Source organism: Copidosoma floridanum, unplaced genomic scaffold (genome assembly GCF_036245765.1).
Source record: "Copidosoma floridanum isolate Cflo_tuat_1 unplaced genomic scaffold, Cflo_Japanese_pri ptg000023l, whole genome shotgun sequence".
NCBI classification, from domain to species: domain Eukaryota; kingdom Metazoa; phylum Arthropoda; class Insecta; order Hymenoptera; family Encyrtidae; genus Copidosoma; species Copidosoma floridanum.
In genome coordinates this window covers 1,852,344-1,868,817 of record NW_028321900.1, presented here as the reverse complement: position 1 = coordinate 1,868,817, position 16,474 = coordinate 1,852,344, and positions in this window count along the sequence as shown.

The window sequence follows — 16,474 nt, the reverse complement described above, 5'->3', positions numbered from 1 at the left end:
ATAGTTTGCAATGGACTCGTCAAAGGTGGCAGGTGACTGAATGCTAAGAATCTCTTCTATGCCTAATGCAAAGAAATGAGAATGAACGAGTTAGTTTCTACCGAGGCTTTTTATTTTAAATCCTAGTCTTCAAAGAACTTGGATTTTTTAATGCCTTAGTTTTTGTTGTTTCAGCTGTCTTTTTTGTTGACATGATGACGATTTGGATGCTCTTTGTCTAAAAAGCACGGAAGTGCATGTCAAGCTGCTCATATACTTCTTATGGCTATACATAATCTCTATCACTGCAAGACTTTCATGAGAAACGTTATGACTTTCCCACGAATATTGACTAATTCTTAGTCCTGGTCAACTACACGTAGTTGTATATGACCAATAGTGGGCCAACAATTGGTTAATAAATTATCTGTACATAAACTTTAATATTTTTTAATGCTAGCTGAACAGATGCCAAGAATTCTTGAATCGTGTGAGCTTTTACTCGGTTAAAAAAGGTCCTAGTACTAGTTGACTTATGGATGACGTTATCGTCTGAAACTGGTTTAGTAAAACGCAAGAGATGGCCTGTAGAATATTTTGGTCTGGAATTCATTGTATCACTACAGACAAGAACACTGCAAAGTGTTTTATTGTTGGGTTTGGTATCAACAGTGAAAGCATTAGGCTGTAATACGTCCACTAAAAATGACTCAATATTTTGAATTTTGTAGCTACCTGTTAAAAAAACGACCTCTCGACTATGTACGTAAATTTTATTACTTTCGTTAATATCGGGAATGAAATAAAATGTAAGAAGTTCTACTAAACCAGAGACGTAGTTATGTTTTGGGTATAATTCAATAGGTAAAAAATACGGCGCTTCTAATACAGAGTCAATTGCAAGCACCAATGACTACTATTGAAAGAAATAAACTCTTAATATTTTGATAGTTATACTGAACCTTGTTAACTTCTAACTACAGCATCAAATCTAAAAGTGGCTGCAGACTGCCAAACCTGTTGAAGTAAGTAACACTGTTACAACATTTACTAAAAGCTACCTAACGAGTTTCCGGTCCTTCTTTATCGTCAAGATTTACAACAGCAGTTTTATGATATCATGGCTCATTTGGAGGTGTGTTGTTTTGCATTAATATCCCACAAAAATTAGAAAATTCCAATGTTTTAGCGAGTTTAAGTTCTTCCATGTTGTTTTAAGCTTGATTAGCAATTTTCATTTTATTACTTTTTTAAAAACTTTTTTCAGCATATGGTTTTTAATAGATATCTAATTCAGTTTTATATGGCTGAAGTTTGGGATCTTTATCAAGTGTAATAGCCCGCCATAGTTTAATTATGTCTTTGGATTTTTTGCAGCTGCTGTTAAGTAGCCTTATTAGCATTAGGACTTTACAATATTTCAGTTACACCATAAGACAGTGCACCAGGAGAGCTAAGACACGTAGTATTTTTACACTTTCCTTACCACCTGCTTTCTTAACTGCACTTCATGCTCCCTTTAAAGCCAAAGTAGTAACCTTGGGTGCATTTTTGCTTCTGGTATTCATTTTGCATAATGCAGCCTTAATGACCGTATACAAGGCAGTGCACGGTCACTTTTTACTTTTTACACTGATACCAAATTTACTTTTAAAACTCATAGTACTTGCAATAGCTAGAATGGCTGTTTTCTCCCTCATACTTGAATCTCCGGCTTTGATTATTTGCCAAGTTCTTTCAGCTAAGACTCTATCTTCTGAGTTTCTACCTTAATTGTTTACTTGATTCTAAGAATACGCTGTATCATGCTCCTTGCACGCATTGTCTAGTGGATTTATACGTGGATCACTTTTGGCAAGACATTTTATAAGTTAAGTACCTCTATAACAGTGCCGATAGCCTTGTATGTGAAGTACAACGGGTGATGTATTTGTAATATTAATCAGAAAACCACGTTCTTTCTCATGCGTGATCATCACTTTTTGAAGGTTGGATCACGATTGAGCTCAGAAGGAAGTCATCATACTTATAGTCTGCAAGTTTGTGAATATGCAACCACAAAAGTATATAAGCACTGTTTTCATGGAGTAGACATCAGTCGTACTCCAACCGCTGTACAATGAGGACAATAAATTTAAAGAGCAATTTCTAAAGTTATAAATCTAATTTTAACGCTGATATAAAAAAAAGCGATACAATTGATATGGTGACTTATTACCTGACAGTATCCAAGCTGTTTTCTGCAGTCTAATTATTTGTGGTTAGACAAACAGTTCATTAGCGGTAGTTATACATCTAAATGGCCTGAGATTTAATAAGATTTATTTGTTTTTAAAGTTGTTTCACCAACCGAAATATAAGTTCTTAAGAAAGCTTTCGGAGCCTACAGGTTGTGGGCACTAATTCTCTTTCAGTCAACATGAAGCAGTAATGTCTTCAGACAATGCTGTTTACAATTCTATTACAATGTTTGACGATATTGCATACGACAGGCAGAATAATATGAAAGCTTTTTACGACATTGAAAGACATAAAAATATTGATTTCTTTTATCTCTGTCAGGCATATGCATAAGGACTGAAGCACTTCTTGAGAGATAATGTTAATTTTTTTTGTTTTATTTCGTCAGGATGAACTTAATATAAAACATGTGTTCGATGATATCATTAATTCTAATATGTCCTATAGTCATTTTAAAGATCTATGCTCAAGCTGTTCGAATTATAATAAATATAGTCTCGTTGTTACCAACAAGGATAGGCGTATTAACGACAGCCGATACCCTAAAGGTTTTGATAGTTTTGCTATAAATATAGAACGCTTAGAACGCAAACTAATCAGTCTACTTTGAGACGTTAAAGCGTCAACATATGCAAGAGAGAAAAAATCGTTCTTTATCAGCTGGTGAAGGCAAAAGAGTGTCAAAAAGAAATATAGATCATTAAAATTTGGAATAGATAAGGTTAAAAGAGTACTCAGTAAGTCTTTTTAACCAATCACCCATCCTTTACAAAAGGATATGGTGACTTATTACCTGACAGTATCCAAGCTGTTTTCTGCAGTCTAATTATTTGTGGTTAGACAAACAGTTCATTAGCGGTAGTTATACATCTAAATGGCCTGAGATTTAATAAGATTTATTTGTTTTTAAAGTTGTTTCACCAACCGAAATATAAGTTCTTAAGAAAGCTTTCGGAGCCTACAGGTTGTGGGCACTAATTCTCTTTCAGTCAACATGAAGCAGTAATGTCTTCAGACAATGCTGTTTACAATTCTATTACAATGTTTGACGATATTGCATACGACAGGCAGAATAATATGAAAGCTTTTTACGACATTGAAAGACATAAAAATATTGATTTCTTTTATCTCTGTCAGGCATATGCATAAGGACTGAAGCACTTCTTGAGAGATAATGTTAATTTTTTTTGTTTTATTTCGTCAGGATGAACTTAATATAAAACATGTGTTCGATGATATCATTAATTCTAATATGTCCTATAGTCATTTTAAAGATCTATGCTCAAGCTGTTCGAATTATAATAAATATAGTCTCGTTGTTACCAACAAGGATAGGCGTATTAACGACAGCCGATACCCTAAAGGTTTTGATAGTTTTGCTATAAATATAGAACGCTTAGAACGCAAACTAATCAGTCTACTTTGAGACGTTAAAGCGTCAACATATGCAAGAGAGAAAAAATCGTTCTTTATCAGCTGGTGAAGGCAAAAGAGTGTCAAAAAGAAATATAGATCATTAAAATTTGGAATAGATAAGGTTAAAAGAGTACTCAGTAAGTCTTTTTAACCAATCACCCATCCTTTACAAAAAATCGTGACGCAAATAAAGAACAGGAATAACAGGAGTTCTTCCATGATTAATAATTATTTTCATAATACTCTGATACGAAAGCTGCCCATCAAAGTAATAAAAAAAGAGAAAAAAAAGTGATGATAAAGATACAATGTTTGAGTCTGCTGTCAGTCAAAGTCACAATAATGGTGATGTCAATGATGATGATAATAATATGAATGACATCATGCAAAATCAGATGGTTTTTGATCATAACAACAGTCACGATAACTCATACTTACGAATAGTTGATGAAAACTAGAAAGATTTATTAGATTTAATGTATGGTCTTTGAAAAGAAGATAGAAAAAACAAGCTTGGAAATCTACCGATAAATTTATGTAACAATAAAATTAGGATAAATAAAATGAAATTCTCTACAACATTTGAATTAATGAAGCAACGTGTGAAAGAATATCCTGATACAACTTGCATCACTCAAAACTACTTGAATAGATATTATGTGCTTCAAGAAACTTCAAGTGCACGTTGAAAGAGATTTAGTGAAAATAGACTTCTTCGAACGCATAATAGTAAATAATTTAATAAAATTATATCTCTAATGTTTGATATTATTACCAATAAAAGGAATGGATCATTGTCCCCTGATCATAAAATTGCTAAATCAACGCAGCAGCAGCAGCATTGACAGATTATTAAGGTCAACCAGTGTCTGGAGGATTTTATGAAGAAGAACTTGAAGGCAAAGTATTCTGATGTGTATCTTGTAAAAAAAGTTCTTCAAATATGTGGTAATCAAATTTACGTTAAATAGTGAAGATTTAATAATTTTCATAATAGTTAGATTATTGGATCTGATATTTAATAAAGAAAATAATAAAATGGAAAAGAAAAAAGGGAATCCAACTAATGCCCTCTTTTTTGTGGAAACAACCTGTCTATGATTCATTTGTATCTTTATAGATTTGCTCTTTTTCTCTTTTAATTTTTATGTATGTATACATTTATTCATACAAACTTTTATTACGAATTCATAAGTTCGAACTTACTATTACCATGGTAAACTGTGAATAAAGCACATTTCTAAACCTTTTCTCTCAATCTATTGTACAAGTTTTTTTTGGAGACGTGATCTGGAACGAAGACTTGGAACTCATTATTGATAGAGTTGATTACCTTGCATCCAAAGCTGTATTAGTTGTCCTTAGTTTGGTCATAATACATCTCCTATTCTCCTTCAACTCTGATAACTTCCAAGTTGGGAGTTAAATATTGTTAGCGTACAGTTTAACCCAAGAACGTCCATTTTTTAATTAAAACTAAAAGTTTAATTATTATATGCTATAGTTGACAGTATGTTAAGTAAAAGTAACTACTTACCTCAAAGTTAAGTTCAATTTCTCGATAGATGAAAAGAGTTAATACCTCTGGATCTTGCTTTAAGGAGGATTTTATGTGTTCTTCGGCTCATTTGACCTTGGAATAATTTTCACAGGCTATCATACCGCCTAATGTAAGGGTACCTTCTGTATTTCATTTGAAGGAGGACCTGATGTGCTCGTCGACTCATCAAGCGTTGAAATGAGCTTTACAGACAGAGATACTCCTTGATTTAGTGATATTCTCTCTATACGAGCTTTCTCCACTCCAACATTTTCACCTTCATTGGCTGTTACACTTTGTCTTCTTCTTTTTTTTTGTCTTCTTGCAGTAAAATTTATAAAAATGTTCCATCGTCTTCATCTATTATGACCTAATGCCTCCAAGGCAGTGTATCTGTAAAGTTCAGTAGCAGATGGCACTCATTATATTTCAGACTTACAGCTAATTTTTCTGTTTTTCAGTATGAACATCATGTTACTGGCAACGAATAAGATTTTGCATGCATATAGTTTGGGATTTGTTAAATAAACAATGTTCATAGGGTTCTAATCTTATTTTTGTCTGACCTTTTGCTGATAATTAACTGATCATCTTACACGCAAATACAATACATTTTACCACAAAAAAAGATTTAAGGAAAATTTCACCACAAAATTCATCCTTCATAAGCTTAATTACTTTCGTATTTTTTCGAGATAAATTGAACGACTATCATCTACGAAATCTGATGTATCAAACTAATCAATATCTTGGCCCATTACTTTATTAATATCTTTATCTTGCATTTCATAGATCAAACTATTAGTGTCTGTGTGTAATAATCTATACACTCCTGAAAAACGTTGTTTCATGTATGAATTATAAAAGCCATATATTAGTGTTTTTAATACATCAAGTACATAAAGTTCAACGTAGATAGACTTTCTTATTCTGATATCTGTTTCTGCAAGTTGTATGGTCACAAGATTTTCAGCAAATATTTTGCAACTTTAGAATTTTAGTTTAGCGACAAGGGTCTGTGCACTACAGTATCCATGTCATTTTTTAAAAAACTTTACTTTGACTTTTTTAAATTTGTTTTACATTGTCTTTCCGTATGCCACGCTTATTAATCGTTTTAAAAAGAATTTCTTCACAATATTTTAAGAATTCTTTACTTTCTGAGTATTTGAATCAATGGGCTTCAACCGTGCACCTTAATTGAATTTCAATTCTCTTTGTAATTTACGTAAGATAAATCCTTATTTTAAGGCTTACTTTAAAGCTTAATTGTAAATAATGTAACGTTCTTAATGGTACAAAATAGTCATCAGTTATTTTTTCTCTGTCTAAGGTGGTGACATACATTCAAAACGTTCAAGTTAATCTTTATTGTCATCGCGTGAGCTTCAAGGATATTTGAAGTCAATTTCCAAAATATTGTTGTAAAAGTCGTTATCCGAAACATAGAAAGAATTTAGGCTACTTAGATTACCCATTTATTTGAAGCCACCACATGACAAGGCCTGTGTCATAGACCAACCCTAGAGAATATTGGAGCCGTCGCAAGTAAAAAAGCTTTTTTCTTCTACTCGATTACAACCTTCGTTCATGTATTTATTGTTTGCTTTTGCCGACCAATCGTAACATTGACTTATATCACCTCCTATACCTCTCTTTATGAATAATAACATACCTATATCGATAAGAAGCTCTAACTTAACTAAATATATATTTCAAGATGGCATCCCACGTTTAACCAGGAGTCGTGTAGTAGTGTGCAGGATCAAGTCTATACGCGTTTATACAAGTTGTACGAAAATTTTAGAAAACATCCGCAAGCAACAATGCGTCAGTCTTCAAGTATATATCTCAGTATTGACCAAAAAATTTGACACTTAATATCTCCCATACGTTAAAAGGCTGATAAAAGTCTCCATCAAAGAAGTCGCTCTTAGTAAGTTTGCTATGAAAGTCCTCTTTCCTTGAGATTGTCAAAGGAATTGAGGTAATCATACTGTAAAACACCTTTTCTTACTAATAACTTTATTCAATCTTAAGTGTCACCATTTTGCAGAAATGTGCTTAAAATGATATCATATTGATTTAAGTAAGATGCTAGCTTTTCTAACGATGATGGCATAAATCTGAATGAGTCAATGAATCTGAAGTTGATATCACTACCATCAATATATTTTATAAAATATTGATACTTTTCTTCATTTTTAGCGATAAGTGTGATACGACCTTTAAAATCTGCAACTGTCACAATTTCGTTTATTATAAAGTGAGAGTCAAATACAGTCAGATTATGAAACACAAAAGTGATATATCTTAAATGGGTATAGTTAATGTTACATCTTTGCGGCTTCTCTTAACTTTCTTGCGAAGTGGCAATAGTCTCTCAATTTTTTCCCATTGTTTAAAAAGTTTTCACAAAAATATGACATGTATTGGCTAACGTTAAAATTTTTATTCCTTCATTTGTAAGATTCATTGGCTTTGTTTTTTTGTACATTTGGTCTAGCTTATCTATTAGAGCTTTAAGGTTGTCTACAAACCACTCTGTAGAAGTTTTTAATTTATTGATATCTTTCTTATATCTGTAGCTATGATAAATTGAGCGCACACCGTTGAAACTGCCCTGAATATAACATTCGATACTGTAGGCTTGTGGCGTCTCACATCTCTCGCGCTTCAGGCTCTACTTGCTAGGTGCCCAAGCCCCTAATTCTCTCCTATCAAGCGGCGAAATACTCGCTTGATTACTATATAAGTGCAATCGAGTCAGTCTAAGCCCACACCTCTCTTGTGTCTAAGGTAGAGAGCAAGCGCGAAAGATGTGAGACACCACAGGTTTAATGTTTTTTAAACTTGTGACCATAATTTTTAACTGATTTTCAAAGGTACTTAAATTCAGCATGTATATTTTAAAATTTTTTTTCTTTGAAATTAAAATTATTTAACTAAAACACATGGATCCTAAGTTGGAAATATTACTTTACATTTATTCACTACTACACTGTCAATTTCGTATTTTTCAAGTATGTTGATTTAGTTTTAAAGAAATCCAAACATCTATCATAAATAAAGCACTTAAGTTCATTGCTTGGTAATTATCTTCTAACTGAACGTCGTAAGTTTTTAATTCACACATAGTGGATCTTAAGTTCTAAAATACTCATTTTCCTAGCAGCTTCATCATGTTCTTCTATTTCTACCCCAATTTTATTATTATAGTAATTCTGAACGAGTAATAAATTGGCATGCTTTTCTTCATCTGCCAAAGTTAAGTAGCATAAATTAATGTTATAATTACTTCGAACTTTTTGGAGCATTCATAGGTTCATGCATATAGGATCTTGTTTTTTAAATTTTACAATATCTTTCACCTACAATAGAAACTTTATACTACTAATGTCAAGATCATTTAGAATTCATGTACTAATTGATCCAATTATTATGCTGTTTCTGCTAGATAAATAGCAGACAATACTGACCACGTAAATTACTTACCATTATTGTTTTATATATTAACACAAGCTTTCTTACTCTTCATAACGTGTGGTAACTTAATGAGATAACTTTTTTTTATCAGATTAAGCTTATTGATATTTGTCATTATGTATAAAATCTGTTGCAATGGCCAGCCTGTATCTCTTCCATTGAAATCTTCTATCTATCGATTTAATAGCTCACTTATATGGTAATCAAACTACCCACTAATATTACTTGGTTTGTAAATTGGAACATTTTCAGTATTAAATTACTTAATGTTACTACTCTCAGAGTCATCTTTATGTATCATATATTTATTCGAAGGCTCAGCGTTTACCTTTTATGCACTGTATTTTCGAAGAACAGCTATGATATTATCTTTAAATAAAAATTTAGCATCATCTCAAAATGATATATTGTCTAGGTGTATAAGATTTATGATATAACCTTATCATATACGTTTGTCAACAGCCTACACAACATTATTTCACTGCACAGTATTTGTAAGTATCACTAAGACATCTACTTTTACTCTCAACTTTCCTTCAGTTTTAAATAAAAATTTTGCACGCTTATTTTAAATGCAACTAAATAAGCTGATAGCGCTATGCACAATTGCCATTTTGCTATTATTAATTTTGACGCTATAAGTCACTTTTTTAGTGTAGCAGTCACCTCCAAAGATAATTGCAACAATCTCCGTAAGTCTGAATTATTTACATTCATGCCAGCTGTATAATCTAATGACTGCGGTAACATTTTTACTGTCAGTTTTAAGGATTGCAAGTCTGCCATGGTATATTTGATCTTTTATTCAGCTAAAGTGACTCCTAGAAAGATCAAACATAGAATGATTAGATTAATTACATCGCATTTCTTATTTTTAATTTTGGATAAGCTTTCTTAATATTATGAAGTATAATAAATAGAGAGAAAGCGGATGACAGCCCAAACCAGCACCCTCTTCGTATGTAGAACAAGCGTACAACACAACTACTCCATGAATTTCTCAATCTTTTTTTTAACTTTTATCATAACATTAAAATGACAAAGAAAACTAGAAATAAAACAGTTAAAAGCTTGTTCTTTGTTTCCTTCCTCTTTTTAAATATTTTTAAGGATTCTAAACCTTGATTCTTTAATAGTCGTTGGTGGCTAGTTAGTGACAAGTCTGGAACCGATGATCTTGGTGGAGGTGGTGACGGAAATTTTGGAAAGATTTTACCAATGAATTGATCCAAGATCTGATCTGCTGTAGACTTCCAGCTTAATGAATAACTATACCCTGAAAATTCTGACTACCTCAAAAAAAACAGGGTAGTAGTTTTGATGTATTCTAACAAATTAAAACTGAATTTAACAAGTAGAAATGTCAGCAAGGGCCCCGAAAAAAATGGCAAAAATGACCAAAACATTTTTTTCACATCTAGAAGAGAACCAAAAGATCATACACAACAAAATATCACGTAAAAAAGATGTGCAATTTTAAGACAAATAAAATGTGCTGCGATGGGTTCAGATCAGTTCAGCCATTTTTTCGCAAATCGCAAAAAACTGTTATTTTGAGCCATTTTTTTGAAATTCAATAACTTGCATTTGCATATTTTTGTAATATTAAATTTGTATTATTAATTCTAACTGGTGTATACTTGGACTTCCGGTGCTCAACTGCTTAAAGCGTGGTGATGAAGTACTCCCAAGTAATTGAGACACTAGGGATAGCGACGACGCTCCTCAGGCAAAGTACGTAGGTCGATTACTTAAGCTGTACTCAAAACACCCAAGAGTCTTGACCGTGCCCTACATGACTTCTTAATGGTAGGCATCGAATCGAGTACTTATACTCCGTGGATGTGCTAACAATTCGCCATAGTCTGACCAAGTGTGTGAAGGAGAGAGTCAGTGTAGGAAAATTTTAAAATTAAAATCATCGTACACACAAAAATCATTTAAGCTTAGTGCCCAAAAAATTTTAATTGAAATTAATATTATAGTTTATGTCTGAGCATAAATTTTAAAGCATCAGCGAAATCTTTTCGATGATCAATCAAATTCTTTTGTTAGTTTGAATTAAGCAAAGAATCTGAACAAATATAAGTAATAAATACAGTCATTACGAATAATTATCCTATTTAAATAAAATTTAACAGATTTAAGAAATTTAAAAATAAGCGTTATTATTTATTTAAACCTACTTCTCCACAGATGCTTGCGATACCTAAGACTCTTTAAGTCTGTTAAAGAATTTAAATGTTAGTTAGTTAGATATTTCATTGAGTAGTCATTTATTTTCGATTGAAAAAAATAAATTTATTTGAAAATTTTTATTTGATCCCATCTAAATTTAGTTTATAATTTTCTACAGAAATAAGTTACATAAAAAATTAAGTTTAAAAGTATAATAATGTTACCTTGGCTCAAAGATACGTGAATGAATTTGTTGAGAAAAAGAGAAATTTCTAAGCAAATAAAAAAAAAGTATAAAAAACATAAGGGAATAAATCTTATTTACTTTTTAAAGAGAAAAAAAAAAGTAATCATTGAACATAATCACTGTAGGTAAAATTATAATATATCTTCTACCCTTGTATAACACAGTGTTGTTAATGTTAAAGAATCCTAAACTCTGCACACATTGTCATAATGGATTTGATCTTAAATCTCTTAAGAAAGATTTTTAATTTTTCATAATTTTCATTTCAACTTCTTATTTTAAGATGTAACATTTTTTCTTTGTTTTTTAAATGCCCACTGAGAGACTCAGTATTATAGTAACAAAAATTCGGCTTCACTCTATCCATCAGCAGGTCATCAAGTATATTAACGTTTTGCTCAATTATTTTGACACGTTTATTCGTTAATCTCGATAAATTCTACTAATTAATCATCGTATTGAGTCGTGGAGCTTCTATACCAGTCCATGTCAGTATTGCAGATTCACTAGAATAATTAGTTGCATTAATTATTTCATGAGTAATATCATTTTTGGTTATAGTTTTTTTCTCTTTATAAAGGCCAGTCTAAAAAACATAGATAAAAACAGTTAGTAGAATGAAAAATAATAATCTTTACAGGCGTTTGTTATAACAATCGATGTTGCGAATGAAAAAAAAAAACAAATAAAAAGTAATAATAAGTTTTGAAAATAACTGGTGGACAGACTATTCTGAATTATAAGTTTGATCAGTTGTATCAAGTCTTTAGTTTATAGGCTAGCAAAATTTTTTTATGTTACTTTATCGTTTTTTAAAATAGTTATCACCAATTAATCCAATAAAATTTCTTTTGCTTGGGTACTGTAACTCCTACATTGAAAAACAATTTTCTGAAGTCTTTGTTAAGCTCTTGAATTTATTATACTATTTATAAAGATTACAGAAATTTTATACATTTTTTTATGTGTTAATAAGTTGCACAGATCATTCTGGTAAATTAGCAATCTTTGATCTAATTCGTAGAGGTTAGTGGTAGCAGGTACAGGTCAGAGCAGGTCTCAAGTAGCCAGTACTTTCAACAATATAATTTTACTAACTTTCTGATCTTCTTTTTAAAAGAATCTCCCTATTAGTTTTAAAATAACACAGCTCTATGAACATAATTTTTATGCTATTCAAAATAAAGATCGAAAACAAATACTTTCGTTTCTGTAATCGAAGGCACTGGCTACCTGATGATAAAATTTTTATTTTTTAAATAAAAGGCTGAATCCACTCATAGTATGATTTATTCAAAACACGAGGTTAGCACCATGCTATGTTAAGAGGCATAAGGCTTGTTTTATGATTCGTTATCTTATTAAATTTCTAAGAACGTGTGTTAAAACGTAGTGAGTCTCGTTATTCTTCGTAAGAAATCCTCAAGTTTGGTTATTTTTTGTTAGTCTTTCTAAGAAAAACATGGATCCTGTAAATCTTTCTGAGAATACTACAGATCTTGTTGATTCAAGCATAGATTTCAGTAAGAGTCAAGAGAGTGAGCAAAGCTTTTTTTCGTAAATACTTTATAAGCTCTGTTACTTTTCATAAGAAATCTTGAGTTTCATTGAATTTTATTAGTTTTGTTTGAGTTTTTGTAATGTATTCTCGTTTTAAAATATATAATTAGATTACTACAGCACTTTAATTGAGTTTTTAAAGGTGGCTTATCACCTTTTGAGAAAGTCAAGCCATTTGCACCCTAGTTGAAATCCATTAATTGATAATTCAACAAATCTGCAGTCAGAGTTTTGGGTCATGTTTATAACAAAAATTTTAATACAAACTCATTCAAAATTTCAGAATCTAAGATGGATTTTATGGGGCAAGTAAAATTTTGTACCTGAAGTTTTTGCTTTTTTCGGCTAAATGTCGGGCCACACTCTACAAAGCTAAAATCAAGTAGTATAAATAATTCCTTTTTTTTAAAAACCGCAAAAGTGTAAGGTTACTCAGTGAAACAAAATTTAAAGTGTTGAAAGTCCTAACCAGAAGTTGACCTCATTTTGAATTCCAAACGTGAGTCTGGAAAATTCATGTAATATAAATAAAAAATTGTGGTACTATAAAACTAAGAAATTGTTGTGACAAAAAATTTGTATAGCCTGCAGTGTGCCAGATGTTAATTATTGCAAAAACTTCATATAAGAATATTTAATAATAGCCGTTCAAATAAGTAGGTTCAATTAGAAAGGATAAGTTGTAAAAAAAAAAATTATTCTTTTTTGTTTTTATTGAATCACAGATAAATACTTCAATAACTATAATAATTATAAGTAATCAGATGAGTACTTCAATAACTATAATAATTACAAATAATGTAATAAAATAATGTTATTATGACTTAATTGCAATCAAATATGTTGCATCTTTTCTCTAATAATTTTTTGTACATATAACACGTTGGCTACCTCTAACAATTTTGCTTGGAAAAATTGTTTGCCCTTTTTTGATTTCAAATACTGCAGTGCACATAGTTTTTTTTAAATTTGCGCTTTAGCTATTATAAGCAACATTTTATTAAAAATAAATTATGCTTTATTCCTTTAGTTTACCTAATACGAAAAACGCTGTTGATTAAATGAAATAGTTTATCTGCTTGCATAGTGACGTACGCATTTTATTCAGTACCTCGGTAAAAAGTAAATTTCTTTAATTACCTAGTTTTAGCACGTTTTTTTGGTTATGTATGATGGATAAGATATAACACGAAGCACAAACAGTCATTTTGTTTGTTCGAATTCTGTTAATTTTAAATTTTACGAGAATCTCCCATAGTAGCACTGTTTAATACACCATGCTATCATCGTTATGAGCCACATTAAATCCTTTAACTAGTACTTCTGCTTTTTACTTGCAAGCGTCCAACGCTATACTGTTGCATTGCAAACATTTTCATTACCAATTTACATACATCCCAAATCAAGAAAAATATGAAAACCATAAAATAAAAATATAGTCATCCATAAAGTGAAAGGGATAAGGGAAAAAGTCAAGTATGAAATAATTACAATCGTAACAGCATGTTAAAAACAGCTGTCATGTTCATGATTCTTTTTGTCAAGGGAGGTAAGGCATATTGTGTACATACTTCTAGAAGCTCGCCAGATGCACCAACTTGTTGGTAAATACCAGGTGCTTTCTCCCACTGTTTTCCTCTACCTCAGCTCCCTCTTCTCTTTATATCCACGTTACATATATAATGCCTCAACTGATTGCTGGTCAGGCTCGGAAACGCTTCGCTGCTTAGCTGTACTATTTTTCATACCTCTTTTGTAATAAGTTGTGGCGTGTTCAGGTGGCAATGAGTATTAGAAATAAGAGTTTAAATATTTGCATTATCACACTTTAAAGCTGCTGGTGAAATTGTCATATAAATTTGGCTGGATATTCGAGTATTTAATTGGTTCTTTTCGAAAACTGTTAATATTATACATTTTCTGGAACTGTTTATTTACTTTCTCCATAAAGATTCGAATTTTTCATCCCTAGAAGCTTTTACACATGGCTTTTAAAGGTACAGCTCTTTTATTATGTTGAATGATGCCTAACGTATATCGTTCAGGATCTAATTAAAAAGTGTTAAATATATATTTTCTCAACTTTCGTCAAGTCTATTTACTGTCATAAGTTTTCTTGTTTTCAGTCTTTTCTACTCCCAAAGCATTTTGGAGAAATTTAAGAAACTAGATATACTAGTTAAATATTTTTGTTAGTATTTAACAGATAATAAAGACTTTTTAGTTTGGAAGACAAAACAACTTTGATTATCAGTGAACGTTGTTAATGAGCAATAATTACGAATAAATTAGTTAGTAATGACTTAAGGCTTAGTAGTAAAGTAACTTTAATTATGTAAAACTTAAAAGTTGTCAACTTTTACATGCATAGCACTAAATTAGTAACGTCCATTGAATCTGTTTGGATGGTGGTATATTTCGTACACTTTAGTGGTACAAGTAGCGTCAAAAATTACTTTTTCATTCTACCTACCAAGAGGAAGTATACCATTTTTTATTTTTTTTTTTCCATGTAAAACCTTTAGTATGGTTTCTATTTGAATATTCATTATCGAAATAACTTTAAAAAAAAGTAACAAAATTCGATTTATTATACTATCTTCTTATTGGTAACTACTGTATTAGAAAGGTATCACAGAATATTTCATAGGAGAAGTAAATAAATTTGGGTGGGTCTTTTATAAATGCGAAAAAACATTCTGTGAATAATAAGAATACGATTATAGGAAGTCATTTCTATTATAGTTCATGCAATCAAATAATTTATGAGGGCAATCTTCCTTTATTTATTTTGAAAAAATCTGTTTTACTGTATAATGTAATATTTTATCCCATTTTTTGCTATATTTAAATTATTATCATAACTGGTTGTAATTTCTTAAAAAGATTCTTTGAATATTTATAGAACAACAATTAATCTTTAATTATTAAGTGACACACAAAACATATAAAAACGTTGCAGATTATTATAAACTTGCTGTAACAGGTCGTTAAACAGTTACGGAAGTCTCTTAATATTTTGTCTGAATTATTCAATTTTTAAGAAATCTTCTAAATGAAAGAAAAAAATTAAAAAATGTATTTAAAACACAGTGAAATTGTTCAATCTGACTCTGCATAAAATATTTAGGAAATATTTGAAATATTCAATTTATTTTAGAAGCAGCTTAAGGAGAAAAATTACAATTACGTATGAAAAGTTACAAGAAGAATGTATTAAATATTTTTCACAATCCTTATTTTTCTAGAAAAACATCCAATGATAAAGTGTTTATATAACTTAAAAAAAAATAAAGAAATTACTATCTATATGGGATGGTATCTATTGGGATGAAGTATTCTTACAACAAACTAAGATCTGTTTCCTTTAAGAAATGTATACTCAAAACCATAATGAGGTAATATTGCAAAAAAATAAAGTCGATAGAAGTGTTTTGGTATTCTGTCGAGTAAACGTCTAGAAGATGATCTTGAAGATGACCAAATACCAGTTGATAAGAAGAAGCTTAGTTCAAATTAGTAAATATTTCACGCCATTTCGATTAAGACCTCCAGCTCTACTAAACTTGTCTGTGATACGACAAGTGATACATTACTAATGCGAATAGAGGTGTACATTTCGTAGAATGCTTCTAAAAATGTTCGTGAAGTACTATTTTTCTATTATCTAATATAAATAAATATTATAAGATGTTGTAGCAAAGTTGCGCAAACGTTTATGATTGTTTCATAGAAAATATTCCAAATCATATTTTAAATTACATTTTTATCAAATGCAGCTATAAGGAGTGTTTAAAATATATTTCGTAATGCTTCGTTTCTTTTAA